This window comes from Papilio polytes, unplaced genomic scaffold (genome assembly GCF_000836215.1).
Source record: "Papilio polytes unplaced genomic scaffold, Ppol_1.0 DF822178.1, whole genome shotgun sequence".
NCBI classification, from domain to species: domain Eukaryota; kingdom Metazoa; phylum Arthropoda; class Insecta; order Lepidoptera; family Papilionidae; genus Papilio; species Papilio polytes.
This window is the reverse complement of record NW_013527026.1, coordinates 1,470,016-1,482,325: the sequence shown is the minus strand read 5'-3', so window position 1 is coordinate 1,482,325 and position 12,310 is coordinate 1,470,016. Positions and strand designations below refer to the sequence as shown.

The 12,310-nt window shown below is 32.7% G+C and overlaps 1 protein-coding gene across 2 annotated transcripts in view; it reads left to right on the top strand.

The window, feature by feature from the left end:
• The first annotated feature begins 8,175 nt into the window (after nucleotides 1-8,175).
• Nucleotides 8,176-12,310, top strand: part of LOC106106767 — a 54,586-nt gene continuing 50,451 nt past the window's right edge. For both annotated transcript variants that reach the window (XM_013287421.1, XM_013287420.1), the window contains exons 1-2: nucleotides 8,176-8,558; nucleotides 8,678-8,796. The gene's annotated coding sequence lies outside the window, so the exon portion shown is untranslated. The remainder of the gene's footprint in view (nucleotides 8,559-8,677; nucleotides 8,797-12,310) is intronic.

Sequence of the window (12,310 nt, the reverse complement as noted above, 5' to 3'; positions counted from 1 at the left end):
TAAACCATTTTGTAATAAGATGGTCTGTATTATTTTCGTATGCAATTCTACTATTTATGTCATTAATTTTTACTGTATCAACATTTTGCCACGCAATTTTATATATTTGCTATATGAACGACTCCTTTTTCAATTTCTACAACTCAAATTCGTTCACTTTCCCCTGACAAGGTACTAGATGTATATCCATATAATATTCCTAGAGATATCCCAAGTCCTTTTAATGTCTATTAGAAAACGTTGGTTGTACTTGAAACTTAGTGCCATGCCACACAGACGTTGCGTATCGCAGCATTGTAGTTTCGACTCTGATTGCCAGACGAGCGTTTGTGGTGACCGATTCAATTTGGTGCATTTTTATGTCATACTTCATGGAGTTCATGTCAGTTGAATTGATACTTTCATGTGCCTTTTGTGACGTAATACCTATGGCCAAAGAAATCCTTTTGGAACAACGCTCCTCTGTCGTTTTAGATAACGCAACGCCCGTATGGCATCACTCTTACACCGCTTTTAGTGTTGTTCTCATATTTATGTAACACCAGAATACTTATAAATGTTATGAATGTGACAAAAGTAAATTAATGTTATAATAAGCGATGAAATTATTACATTATTGTCGTATAATATTGGAGATCTATTTATTATATAAATTAATACTGCATACTCAGCTTATTCCTATAGAATTGTTAGTTAATTTGGGTCCATTTTGAGAGTAATATGTTCTGAATGTTCTAAACAAAATTGACAGTTTCGTTTTCATTTGTTTCTCTCTTAAGTTCGTACAAAATGACCTTAGTGACTCGAGTTATTTGGTTTGAGTTGGCATTGGTGCCGTGCCAAGGTTTTCGTGTTTATTTAATTCAGAACAAAGTGTTTATTGCGATCGAGTTTGTAAACAATTTCTATGTAAGGATTCCTTTTTTGGGATTATGGTTGTGTTCGAATCACTGTTATCGGAGTTTGCATATTTTATTACTTATAAAAAAATCTTACTAGTTTTAAGACAAAAATATTTTTAATGATTGTAATCAGTCTAAAACACCGTTTGTTTTTCTTACTGTAAAATCGTGTTTTTTTTTTTAAATAGAGTTTTAAAGTTTGTATTTTTAAATTCCTTATTGCCAGAAATGCTTACTAACATTAAGCGCGATTAATTGAATTTTCGATAGTGAGAGAATATTTTATGATTCAAGATATTTGTCTGTATGTTTTAACAGATGTTTTCGATATTAATGTGACGCTGTAAGAGCATAGTTATAATGTTAATAGAGATTATCAAAGAAGCATTGGACTTTTAAATACTTTTCGAAAAATATACAAACATCAAATGCTATGAGGAAAATTTGAACTTAGTTTTATGAATGAATGTGGATGGCTACAAAGGAAGAGAAAGACCAAAGAAAGTATGGATGGATTGTGTGAAGAGTGGATTCAGATATGACGGAGTAGAGATGTATGGAAGAGCAGCACATACTGCGCCGACCCTCCGTAAGGGATAAGGACAAGTGGATGATGATGAACTTAATTTTAACATAAACAATAACAATTTTGCTTACGTAATTGATTGTAATTCATTTCCATTCTTTATGTAAATTAAAAGACCTAACCTAAAAACAAAGATAGGGCTCATCATGTATTAGCTTCAAGCGACCTAGGTAAAGTGCAAGAAAAAATGTCATAAAAATTTGTCGATTTCGTTACGAATAAGTTAATTCAACTGTCAGAAATATTCATAGACCCTTAGAAAAATATTTAAAAAGCATATTTTGCCATTTTTATCGTTATTAAGTGACTAAGTAAATGAAGTGTTATCTTTTTTTTCTTTATTTTCTTCTGGGAATTTTGATGTTTGTGATATTTTTGTATGAAAATGTAAAAGTTGAATGTTTCCTTGGTGTAAAAAGTCTTCCTGCAGCTCTTTACACTGACTATTGTAGAGAAATATTTGTTAGGCTAAAGGATGTGATACGTCAAGAAATGTATATGAAAGCAGAAGATATATTTTAAAACATTAAAAAGTTAATATAAAGATTGTATGTTAAATTTAATAGCTTTTAGTTCCACAGATTAAAAATATATTATGATATTAAATGTGCGGAATCCTATCTTCGACAATCGCTTTTATGTGTCTTTTTACGCTAAAGTCAATGTAACTTAAGAACTCTATGATATTTTTTATTAATTTATTCTTAAAATATTAAAATTCAATTATTTCCAAACTAAAGCGATTGTTGATTCTGTTTTAATTCCTGGCCATTTAAAATTATTATGTTAAGTAGAATATGAATAATGAAATTAAATGTATAAAGCATAAACGGTTTTTTTTTCAATATCTACCTTTAGATGAGGTTCGATACAAATTTTCGTCTTTGAAATCGATAATGTCACATTACGAAAACTGCCCATCTCTACTTAGGTTTGTAACGTTCAACACTTTCCTTACAACTTCTAACGCTATTCCCTAATTTACACTTTATACGGAAAAATAATTAAATACGACGAAGGAAAACATCGTGATGCAACCTGTATACATCGGAAAAGAAATTTAAAGATATGTGCTACAAGCCCGCTATGGACCAGCGTAGTTGACTATAACCGTATCACTTCAGTAGGAACGTATAGTGATGTGATGATGAAAATAAGTGTTACTTTTATTCATAACGTTAGTTAATTAAAGAAAATCACATTACAATGCATATGCTTGTATTTCATTATAGCGATTACGTCTGTACTCGCGCGTTTCAGCGTATATTAATTATAAACGTATATCTTTTGTGCTGGGAATGCACGTTGTGATACCGATGTGCTCGCAAACAGCTATTATGTTTGTTTAACAAGCTATTAATCTATCTATGTTAAAATTGTAGATTGTTTTTATGGTTATTTATATATTTGAATAAAATATTAAAGTGCCTAACATATTACATTTAGTTTAGATTTTTCGATTCTCTAAGGAGGTGGCAACTGACCTCCCTTCCCTATTTCCTCTTCCCAGGCAACGCATTTGACACCAGGTGTTTTATACAAGATATATGTTGCAAAAAGTATCTTTACTAATATCTATAGACACTAATATAATCTCCAAATGTATCTATACCAATATTATAAAGAGGAAATTTTTGTTTGATTGTAATGACCAGGCTCAAAAACTACTAGGACGATTTTAAAAATTCTTTCCCCGTTAGAAAGGTAATTTATCTATGGCTAACATAGGATTTATCTTTTCGTTTCTTTATTATTATTTTTAAATTTAAAGGCGAGGGAGTCGCGGTCAAAGGCTAGTCTTAAATATAATCTAAATCAAGTTAGTTCTCCGAGTTAAGGGATTTTATTGAATTATATCATGTTTCATACGATATTTCATATCGTTTGTTATTACACAACGTTTTATTTTCCGGCTCGTTTCCTAGTCTCGATAACAAAGGACCAACGCAGGGCGAGTGTTTATCTGCCGCCAAATATTATACGCTCCGAAATAAAACCTTTGAGGTTCAAAGGAATGCGGAAACAAAGCTTTTTTTCCCGTCAAATGTGGTGATATTTGGATTTTCATTAAAAAGTGTCATCAATCAGAATTCATGTCTATGTTTTTAGAAGAATTTATCTTTAGAAGTAATGATTTCTTTACAACTTCAGGTCTTTTAATATTGTAACCACGGCATCTGAGCGTCGGTGTCTTAGTGGTTTAAGCGCTTGACTTGTAATCTACAGGTCTTGGGGTTCGAAATCCGCCGTGTACCAATTTTCATATGTACATAATTTACCCGACGTTCTTACAGTGACGAAAAACATCGTGATTCAATCTGCACATATCGGCGAAGAAGTTTAAAGATATTTGTGAATTCAACCAACCTGCAGCAGGGCAGCGTGGTTAACTATGGCCTAGTCACCCTAATTAGGGTAGGGTCCGAGACCCTCGGTGTGGACGTAAAGTGAGCTGGTGATGAACCAAGGTATTAAAGGAAAAGATTGACTCATTTTATGAAAAACAAAACACTATCTACACTTTCAGCAATTACTACAAACTGGTGTACGGCATTGGGCGATTATTAAAGCCGTTTGCTTGAAGCAGTCCGGGTATGGCAGCTTTATGTGCTGATTTCAGGTCCGCTCAGCTGTAGTAATTTTAATAACCAATAAAAATGTTCTTAGAAAATATTTTACTTTCGATATCAAATATCACGTAATAATTTCTAACTTTCAAGAGAAACTGTAGCTTATAATTACCCAAAGCAAAATCTTAGGCTCCAGTAAATGTTTCTTTAATAATTATTCAGGTAAATTATTAATAAGTCCCGAACAAGAAATAAAGGTAAAGGAGCGACATCAAAGAACTTTAGATGAAAAAAGAAATCTTTGATAATAAAAATACGAACCTTATGAATTTCATACAACAGTGAACATTTCCATTAAGATTTTAACGCCCACATATTTTTATTTCAACTTGACTTTATCGATAGACATGCCAGTGACTGTGTTCACACTACGTTCTGATTTATCTGAATTTCCCTTTAATTACCTTGTTAAAATTATCTCTGGATGACATCCGCCATCTTTTTTATCTATCTAGTCTTGGTAAAACAATTTCTTTAAAAAGACGTAAAATAATGGAATTTAAATTGAAAGATTAATAATTTCGTTTCCTTGTCAATTTTATAAAAACAGAAACGTAATTTTTTTCTTAAATTTATTAGGAAATCCAAACGTCATATAGAAAAAGAAATAAAAAAAGAAAAAACTAGTCGTAATTCTAATTTAAATTGTGACTAAATTTATATGAACGTGAAGCCAGGTTACCTACTAGTTTATTTTAATGAATGAAATCAAAATCTCTCACGAAAATTTCAATAAGATTAATTTTCATTAACTATTAGGACGAAATATCGTGGGTTCGTACAAAAAGTAGTAAGGTCCTGCCAGTGGGGCTATATAAAATGAGTTTGTGAGAACCGGCAGCTGTCGCCAGGCGGTATTACAAGGTCGCTCGCTTACAACAAGAAACTCTAAATGGAAATAAAATTCCGATAGCTATCGGAAATGTAAGAATCCCTCGGATGCCGTCTAGCGGACATTGCAATCGAGATTTTATTAATTTATAGCTTGAATCGTGAATCTTTCTGAGATAGGTAACTATAGTATTATCTTGTATATGCGAAAAGATTTGTTTTATGTTCTCAAATCTCTCTTTCTCTATCCAAAAATCTGTTATCATACTAAAGGTTTCAATCATCATCATCATCTTCTTTCTACTTATCCTAATCTCGTAGGGTCGGCTCAACAGGTTTTTGTCCTCCATATAACTCTATCATACGTCATCTCAGTCATCAATGTAAGAATAAAAAGGTAGAGCTCTGAAATGTTATCTGAAAATATATTCACGTATTTTTTTGTAATTTCAATCATTACACATAGATATGAGAGAGTTAGGTGTTATCCAAATACAGAATCCAATCCAAATATATCCACACAGAAGACTGGCGTGAAGTGGAAGCAATTCCGCGTTTCGTCTGATTAGTGTGGTGCCAGAGGCCTAATTTTAATCCCTTTTCCTTTCCACCTTTTTCTTAAGAGAAAAGGATGGGAAATAAAAGTTAATTTGACGGTGGAGGAGACGCATAGGAAAGGGAAATGTCCTCTTTTTGTGCGTGTTCTTCTCTGTCAATTAAGGGCAGGCAACGCATCTACAATTGCGGATGTTTATGGGCAGCTGTCGCTTTCCATTTTTTGGATTCAGGTGGCAGATTGCTCGTTTGCCAACCTTATATTATAAAAAAAATAGTTCTCGGAACTGTTCTTCATTGAGGCTAATATTCTCTTCCATTTAAAAAGAAAATTAACAGTTTACCACTCCCTTCTAATACTCTAATTGAAGTTTACAATGAGCGTTCGGCAATTTTTTAATTAATAAATCAATTTGATCGGCAATTGGAACTGTTATTTCAAACTATGGCACAAACGTGCCGCTGAAGGCAGTAAAAATAACTTCCCAAGTGAACTTCGATGAGTCATTAGAAACTTAAAATGGAAACTGCCAGCCAATTTTCTTAACTACCTGATATTGATCGTACGCCTTTACTTTGATTGAAATTTACGTTCCTTTGTTCGAAAACTTTGTCTATTTTTATATTTGTTACAAATTGTACCTTTGTATTATAGGTGGTAAACTTTTTTATATATTATATTTTTTATTACATAAGGTGGCAAACGAGCAAGCGGCCACCTGAAATCGCCAAAATGGCGAAGCGACCGCTGCCCATAGACATCCGCAATTGAAGATGTGTTGCCTACCCTTATCCGACGGAGGAGGAGACGCACATAAAGAGGATATTTCCCCTTCCTGTGAATCTCCGCCACTGTCAAATCCCCTACCTCTTCCCAACCTCTCTTTATAAGAAAAGGCTGGTAAAGAGAAAGGGACTTTAATTAGGCCTCCGGCACCACACTCATCAGACGAAACATGGAATTGTTTCCATTTCACGCCTGTCTTCTGTGTGGTCGTGGTATTACTAGGGGGGGTGCCGGCCCATTCGTGCTAAGATGTTAAAGCGGGCACTACCACTGTTAGTATATTATCGCACTTCTAAATAAATTAAAGTATTGACTCAGATTTTCTTTTAAACCACCAACTCGTTAGTTGCCAGTGGAATTTAACAGCCGCTATGGGATAACGTGATTCATCAATTTGTTATTTGATCGAAGACTTGTTCAATTTCGAACATAGTCTTAAAATAAACAAAGTAATTTTAAGACTCTGTGACACAAAGTCTTGGAGAGAAAAACTTTTACATGATAATAATAAAGCCGGATAAATTACAACATTCCACGCTCGAGAATTTAATTTAGGATCCGCCATATATTACCTGAGCTTATGTGAATACTGCACACCGATAATGTGTTAGACGAGGGCGGAAATAATTATGTTTATTATATCTTACTAATATTGTAAATGCTTTTTTTTATGTATGGAAAGTCTGTTTATAAGTGTATGTATGTCAGGCTTTATAGCGTAAACTGCTGCTCGCGTGTGGATGAAATTTAGCATATATGTCGAGGATAGACTGGAAGAACACATAGGCTAGTTACTTTTGCTTTTTTTATTTCACGGGGACGGAGTCGCGGGCGAAAGCTAGTTTATACATAAATAAACTTACATGTATGGTTAAATGTCTGTACAACATTCGTAATTTTATTACTAATATACTTTGACGTCACAAAACTCATTAAAATGGATCAATTGAATTCTTTGAAAAAATGTAACAAACTAAATAGTAATCTTTCTCTATTTACAGATTTATTTGTTCCAAAATATTATCCAAAAAAAATATAAAGCATAATGATGATGATGTTAACGATGATGATGATGATGATTATGATGATGGTGATGATAATGATGATACACAAAACCAAGGAGAGGAGAGTAACTGCAATGATTTTATACTTCCATATTATGTGTTTTAATTTTATTTAAACAGGTATGCAAGGAATAAATGTCAGTAATGTTTTATCAATATAATATTGTCTATCTAACTTTAAGACAAATGAGGTATAGATATAAAGAAAACGTTTAAACTATGTGAAGGAACTATTCGATTTCTTGAGTTTGAAGAAGTATGCTTCACTTTATAGCAGCGAAGAATACCAGCGGTAGAGCATTCCTATTAAGCTTCGCTCAAGCTTTAACTATTTCTCTCTTATATTCATAAGAGTCTTTATAAAACTAGTTCATGCTGAAATTTTAGAATTCATTTCATATTTCTCATCATTTAAAATCAGGTTTAACAATTCAGGTGCTCAAACTTCAGTCTTTCCTTGAAGGTAAGACAAAATTCGTGCGAGAAAAATCTTTTTATGCATAATGGAGTCAAATCAGCAACTTAACGCATAAGTATACTTGATCGGAGACATACTAACCTGCGAATTAGTACATTGGATGAGTTGGTTGGTATATAGACAGTGGTCGCATTTATGTATATTATTAAGCCCGTTTTAATCATCTCAAATGCCACAACCTCATCTATGTTTTATCATAAATCAATCTACAAATATATACTTTTTGAACAATTAAAGTAACTGGCAACTAATAATTTTGAGTAATGGCTGAATGTGCATGCAAGACGACGATAGAATGACTGATGACAGCTGTCATTTGAATAGTGGAATGATGCGTTTTGTTATTATAAAATCGATTGGTTATTTTTTGTAAATGTTTGCAATTCGTTTAAAGTGTGTTGTGAAGTTATCAATTAGGATGGTGGTTAACTAAGAATAGTGTTTCTAATGTTACGCGATTGTTATTTCATTATCTCCGATATACGCACGCCCACAATGGAAGGATTGAATTCTACAAACCGCTCGTCACTCCGACATATCTATTCATAGAGTTAACATTGAAGGACCTTAAAAGCGGACAAATCGATCACTTAGAAAAACTTTTTCTGTCCCATTAGTGTAATACATGAAACATAAGATATGAAAGTGTATATAGCTAGTTTTGTTTGAACAGTACTTTGTACGTAAGGTCAAATGTTTGCGAGTCGCAACAAAACGTGTAAAAGGTGAGCTTTATAAAGGCGACCTTTCAAGTACATTTCACGCTATTAGAAAAGCTGTTAGAAGCACAAACTTTGTAAGAGATTACGTTTTCGATGTTATAATGTAGCCATCATTTTTTTAGATTCACCTGTGATATAAAACTTTAATACGAAACATTTCGCTGATTTCCCATAGAGCATACCGAAACCATGTAATCAATCCACTTAATGGGGAAATAATTTCAAAGGAATCGATCGATCGGTGAGTAAATGGCCCAACGGTAAACACTCAACGTTGCAATCAGTATAGATCGATTTAAAATAGACTAGTCATTTGTTTTTTTTTTAGTTTTGTATCGTTTTAGAAAGAATCTTCTAGAGGATCCTCTCAAGCATTCCTAGAAACCGCTTCTGAGGTTTTATCATCATAATTTAACAAAGCGGTAATTTGTTATTTAGTCTCAAGTTTATTATGTACAATTTAACAATACCTTTTTATGTTTGTCATGGATTGCTGAGGAACTTTTTTCACTTTGAAGTTAAACGAAGCAAGTTTGAACGAGTCGTTAAGTAATGAGCTCAAAGGATTTAAAAGAATTTTAAATTCAATGAAACTCTATCTTTAAATTAACGAATAGCTCTAAATGTAATCATATTTAAATATGGACCAAGATTTTTATTTTGATGTAGCCTTAGACTTTTATATCGGGATTTTTTTTTTAATCAACAATGCTTCTTTACATCAAATTTAACAGTTCCATACTTTTTCATATTAAATTATTCACTTTAAAAACTGTATTCTATATAATTTGTTAGCTAAACGTCAAAATATTACTTTAAAAGAATAGACTTCGATTTCCATAAGTAATTCGATTGATAAAAAAATACCAAATAAGTAAGAAGCCACGACTATTTTAACCGACTACAAAAAGAAATGGTTCTTGATTAGAGTACATATCTTATATATTGTTCATTAAAGAAAAACCGGTATTATTACGATCTGGATATAACACAAAGGAAAGACACTGACGTAAAGTAAGCAGTGAAAGTTTTCTCGTGACCTTTACACCTCACCTTTCGTGGAAGCGAACCGTTAAATTGATTAGGTAAACATGTCGATAAAAAGAAAAAAATGTTTGTACTACTAAATTTATCTCTTACGAAGAAGATTGAATTAGGATGTTAAAGCAAGACAAAAAGATATACAAGTGTCCTATGTTTAAAGAGTATATTCTCGTAATTTAAAAATACGAAGAGATTTTCCTCACACCATCCATGTGGATGGATGTTTGTTAGAGTTTGTAGCCTAAACTGTTGAACGGATTTCGATGAAATTTGGCATAGATGTAGGGGATAGTCTACAAAAACATATAGGCTACTTACTTTTATTTTTCTAATTCCGCACGGATGTAATCGCGGTCGAAGATTAGTCAAAGATAATTGAACTTTAGACACTCTCAATTCTACTATTTTTAAAGTGAACAGGTTAGATGACGCAATGTAAAGCCATAGATTAAAAATCTACTATATTACGTCTAAAAACACCTTTTTACTCGTATATATTTTTTAAACCACATACTAGAAAAAGCAATGAAAAATGTGGGATCACAAGATATATCGCGTCACGCGCGCGCCACTTGACAGGAGCGCTCTCGTCGCCCTCTAGTGGCCGCTAGTCCCACTCATTTGTCCTCTTATCGTGTCATTTAACACCTATCTATATAATGCGATGCGCTTTATTAACTTTAACGGCTTTTATGTGGTTTTTTTCGACTGCCAGGTATCGCAATGTTTTTAAATTACATTGCGATTTTTTATAGCGGTTAAAAGCATGCTACAGACGTTCAGTTTTATCTAAACGTCTGTAGCGGTCTTAAGCTTGACACGTGTATAGAGTGAGGTTGCACTGCCGAGAAAGTCTCATAAAACATAATGTCAACTCTCACAGTCTCAAAAAAAACTGAGATAGTATATTGAGAAATCTGTTAGGGGAACAATTAGTTGGGTTTTAAATATTGTTTATTTTACAGTCATTGCATATATTATAAAGTGTAGAATATGTTATTTATTCTTTTATAATAAACAAGATATGTTATAAAAGTATGTATTAAGTTATACTTTATGTTATTAATTTCAAACAAGTAACAAGTAGCCAGCTTGTTTATAAAGTTGGGTCCATCGTTAATTCCACGGTCATTTCACCCTAATAAGATGCAGGGGTCCACGGGTCCGTAAAAGATATCCATCTTTACTTTGAGTTCAAGCTTTATCAAGATATATAGTGCAAAGGATATTTGAACTTAATGTATGATTTTACACCATTTTTGAAGGTTTGTTCCTTTTCTACTATACATTGGATTTAAGCACCAAAAGTTTTATAGAAAATAAGCATGAGCGAAATGACAACATTGTAAACCCGAATGTTAACCGCTGGATAAAAATTAAGATATAATAATAAACTTGAATAAAACACTATAATTTACACTATCCAATAAAATGCTACGAAACATGCTATGCGATGTAATTAAACGTTTAACTAATTACTCCGACTACGTCGGGAAAATTTCATTTCGGCATGTTGATTACCACGTGTTTTCACCAACGAAACACTTGTATAACCATAGTGCTATCTCCCTCCTTTTGATAAAGAATGACAGGAACAAAATTACGCTTTCGTACCGCTCAGTTATATTGTGGCTTTGTTTTTAAAACACTTAATAATAGCTCCGCGCTATGAAATGTTTCTCTGTGGTTCGGACTTTTTTCATAAAGTTGAGATTAAAATTGCGTTAACAACTTCATTTGTATTGTAATTAAAGCGTAGATTTACAAAGTCCAATATAGGCCAACAAAAATAGACTACATAACTTTGTGTATTATTCATTTATATTTGAAATATTTGTTCACTGACTTCATTATGTTAAAAACAGGAAATTCTAACCGTTAAATGTTAGTAGAGATACTAGAAGTATATTGTTGAATCTATTGGAAAGATTGACTAAACTTGTGTCTTGAAAGATTTGATTTGAAGATTTTATATTTTGAGGTCTTTAAATGTTTACTCCTTCTTTGGCGTTTGTAGTCTATTATCATCCAATTCACATCTGGACCATGTGCAAAACCATTGAACCAAATGAGTACTCGGGATCGATTCTTTTTTCAACGAAGGTAGGTCTCTGTTATCGATAGGAGATTCATTGACCTCTCATCAACTGTGGGCGACCGCCGTAGGGTCCGAGTCGTGTCCAAACCCCGAGATAACTTATCTCAACCTTTGAAAAGATAAGTATAGGGCATTTCCTCATGTAAATTAATTAATAGACTTTGTTAAGAGGAAGTAATTATATTAAAAGATGTCAGCGTTTTCTTATTTTCCTCGATCCTCATTAAAATGTAAATTGCTAATGATTGCGGGCTATACATTAATAATTCATACAATTACCATAATTGCCTAACTTGTACACGATTTTCCTCTCACAAAAATGTTGTTAGATATTTTTAGATCCGAGCTCGGTATAATATGACGATGTTGACGAATTCCAAATATCCAATTACATCGAGAATACGTGTTTATTTGAATATTGGATACGAAATACATTATAGGAATAAAATGTATATTTGTATAGTGACTGATAACAAACTTGGATGTCTAAAAAAGTCCAAATTTACCCTAATAACACAAAAATCAAGCATTATAAAAACATAAATACGCGGGTCTTACTATCTTACTTCTTAATTCTTACTAATATTATAAATGCGGCTTAGATGGATCGATG